Raw genomic sequence first — 4,163 nt, 5'->3', positions numbered from 1 at the left:
ACAGTGGTACTAGAATAAGGTGGGTGAGGCTGGAAGGGTCTGAAGGGGTGCAAAGTAGGCTACAGCGTGAATCTGAAATTCGATCAACAACTGACAATATTACAATTTTATTATTAAAAATATTAGCAGCTGCATTTTATATTTGTGGCATTAGTGTGCTGGCCCAATAATTTCTCAGCACTGTCCACTCCAGCAGTCACCATGGTGACTATTTGAGACACTGTCACCTGCAGCAGTGGAGAAGCAAGGCTCTTCCTGGCTGGTGGTGCCAGTAGGCGGGCTGCTGGCATGGATGTTGGTACCATGTTAGGGGCCTGGCTATTCTCCCCTCACCCCTACTCCCCCGGCCCCATAGGAACTAACCAAAGTGAAGCCACCACTGCCCCAAAGCTAAGATGGACTTCTGTCAAGTCTGTTTCTTTAACAGTTTGACCCACTAGAATGAAAATGAAGTTTGAGTATCCTACACGCTCCTATTTTCTTCCTGTTTTGTATATCTTTCAAGTCTAGGTTGAAGAGGAGAGGATTCATCATAGATGTTATTTCACGTGATTTTGGAGACTTTTTTTCTTCTTTGAGGAAGGAAAATTGGCTTTTTTTTTTTTTTTTTTTTTTGCGGTACGCGGGCCTCTCACCGTTGCGGCCTCTCCCATTGTGGAGCACAGGCTCCGGACGCGCAGGCTCAGCGGCCATGGCTCACGGGCCCAGCCGCTCCGCGGCATGTGGGATCTTCCCGGACCGGGGCACAAACCCGTGTCCCCTGCATCGGCAGGCGGACTCCCAACCACTGCGCCACCAGGGAAGCCCAAAATTGGCATTTTAATTTTTAAAATTCATCCTCACAAGAGGTAAGGCAGTCCAAACAAAACTTTTTCTCAGAAGCTTCATGGCCTTAATGGGAAATAAATATCAAAAAATTCAATCTAATTTTTAAAGGATATTTAAGTAGTATTACAAATAGTAGCATATCAAATCTACGAGCATTAGCATTCTAATCTAAACTCTATTATCTCTATTATTCTGTCATGTATAGTTATTCAAACTTTGTAAACATTTGTTGGATCAAAAAGGCTATTAACTTGTTTTTAAAGTTACCTTGCTAACCTGCTCCTTTTAAAATATCTATATTAGCGTCACACTGTCTCTTTACTATTTGAAAGGTCCGATAACTGTTTTATATTTTAAATTAATAACTTTTATTGCCATCATTAGTTATTAAAGCATTTTGCAATAACAAGTACCCTCTTTGCTCCAGGAGACTAATAGAATTTCAATATGTCAAACACAGGCGTAGAATTTTCACTCCAGGATATATCTGCCTTGTGGTCCTCTATTCGAAAATGCATATTCAAGAATGAATCAAGTGACACAGCTCGATCATGTGACTCACTATTCCACTGAGTAGACATGCTGTAACCTGCAGGGTCATAGGATCATAGATCACACAGACACAGCCAGATGCCAAAGACCACGCAGAAGAGGCACTCAGCAATCGGCGATCTTCCAAAGTCAAAGCCAAATAAACGGAGGCTGAAAGCAGAGCGGCACATGTAAAGCTGTATTGAAATGCTCTCTCTGCCCATCCAGGCAAACTCATTTGTGAGCCTGATGATGGCCAGGCTTGTGTCTGATTCACTTTGGTAATGCCTACCCACTAGCACAGGGCCTGCCTGTCACACAGTTTGTGGAATCAAACTGACTGTGCCCACCCCACGCTTCCAAGAGGTCAGCTGTATTCCCTGGGCAGCATCAGGTTCACTCACCCTCCTAAACACACATCCTCAGGCTCCAGCCTCTGCTTCTAGGCCCTACCTCTGTCTTCTGCTGGGCCCAGCTGGTCGACCATGCCATAGTCCTGTCCATCACATTTAACCCTAAGGGCCCAGACCTCTGACCTGTCATGCTAGGGGCCCCAGCTCAGCAGCTGTCCCTTCACCAAGCAGCTTCATCAAAAGCAGAAGTATCTTTTGACGTGAGATCACAAAGTATTCGCCTTCTGAGTTTCCCGGAGAAGTAGAACCCGGCTAAAGAGACAGGGAGAGAGGTTATAAGGAATTGGCTCACATGGGCATGGAAGCCAGAAGTCCCAGGATGTGCCGTCACCAAACTGGAGAGCCAGGAGAGTGGACGGTGTACTTTCAAGTCCAGGTGCAAAAGCCTGAGAACCAGAAGAGCCGATGGTGTAAATTTCAATCCGAGTCCGAGTCCAAAGGCAGGAGAAGACCGATGTCCAAGCTCACCGACAGTCAGGCAGAGATCACTCCCTCCCCAGCCCTTTTGTTCTATTCAATGGATTGGGTGAGGCCCACCTACACTGAGGAGGGCAATCTGCCTGACTCCACCTACCTGTTCACATGTTTTTCTTATCCAGAAACACCCTCAGAGACACCCCGAATAATGTTTAACAAATAGCTGAGCACCCAATGGCTCAGTCAAGCTGACATACAACTGACCATCCCAGGAGTCAAGCTGTCTGTGTAGATCTTTGCTCCCAGGGAGCGGTGTGGGAAGAACATGAGTTTGGGCACCAGCCAAGACTGAGTCTGAACCCCAGTCTACCATTCAAGAGCTGTATGGTCTAAAACAAATGACTTAACCTCTCTGGGTCTCAGTTTCCTCATCTGTAAAATGGGGGTAATGCCACCCATCTCACAGGGCTAATTTGAAGAGTCATTGAAATAATGTCTATTGAAGGCCTAGCTCAGCGTCTCACATATAGAGGGTCTCAGGAAATAGCAGTTCCCCTCTCCCTGCTACCAAGCACATCTTTGCACTGGCTTCCTCTTCAAACTTTTTGTTCTTGTTTGTTGAAATATCTTGCTTATATCCAGATTCTACATGTCCTGTAAAGTCCTCATCCCCCAAGAAGCCTGTCCAGGAGATAGGCATCCCTCCGGTGAACTTCTATAGCATCCCATGAGTAACACACAGCTCAGTACACACCTGTGTCTCAGTGTCATTTTTATATCCTCAGTCAGATCATAAGTTCTATGATGGAGGCAGCTAAAGACATGGAAGCAACCTAAATGTCCATCGACAGATGAATGTATAAAGAAGATGTATATTTATAAAATGGAATACTACTCAGCCACGAAAAAGAATGAAATAATACCATTTGCAGCAACATTGATGGACCTAGAGATTATCATACTAAGTGAAGTAAGTCAGACAGAGAAAGACAAATATCATATGATATCGCTTATATGTGGAATCTAAAATATGACACAAATGAACTTATTTACAAAACAGAAACAGACTCACAGTCATAGAAAACAAAGTTATGATTATCAAAGGCGGAGGAGGAAGGATAAATTAGGAGTTTGGGATTAGCAGATACACACTACTATATATAAAAGAGATAAACAGCAAGGACTTACTATATAGCACAGGGAGCTATATTCAATATTTTGTAATAACCTATAATGGAAAAGAATCTGAAAAAGAATATATATATTATATCATATATATTATATATATAATATATATATAACTGAATCACTTTGCTGCACACCTGAAACTAACACATTGTAAATCAACTATACTTCAATAAAAAAATTAAAATTTAACAAAAAAGAATGGCATCACAACTGTCAACTACAATCAAATTAAAGATGTACTTTATCAAAATGAAGAAGGCAGCTGTACCTTAGACAAATTCTCTTCTCTCTCCCTGACCCCAAATGCACCTGCAATGCAGGGCTGTGTAGACTGAGGTCTCTTAGTGAAGCCTGAACTGAATCTCAATATAGAACTGATCCTTGGAAGCGAATGGTTTCTTTTAATAAAAGAGAATGCCTTCATCCTTAATCACAGCATTTTCAAGGAATCCATGCATCTCAGGGGTCTGAACATTGGCACGAGGGACCGAGTGAGTCATACATCACAGGGTCAAGCCTCGTGGGCTGCCCAAAGGCCACATAGAGGCCAGCAGGAATCAGGGTGTCTTAAAGGCATCATGAGAGTGTACTGGAAAATCTGGGAGACAAAATGTTCCAGATACAAATCCCCATCGCCATTTTCTGTATAGTTTTAGCAAGTGAGTTAAACTCTCTGTTCCTCTTTTGTATCTTAGGAGTAATAATGCCCGTGTCACTGGGTCGTGTGAGGATTTAATAAAATAATATGCAAATATGGTAGGAACAGCATAGCATAGGTAGGACTCA

This window comes from Globicephala melas, chromosome 10 (assembly GCF_963455315.2).
Source record: "Globicephala melas chromosome 10, mGloMel1.2, whole genome shotgun sequence".
In the NCBI taxonomy this organism is placed as follows: Eukaryota; Metazoa; Chordata; class Mammalia; order Artiodactyla; family Delphinidae; genus Globicephala; species Globicephala melas.
This window is presented reverse-complemented; position numbering follows the sequence as displayed.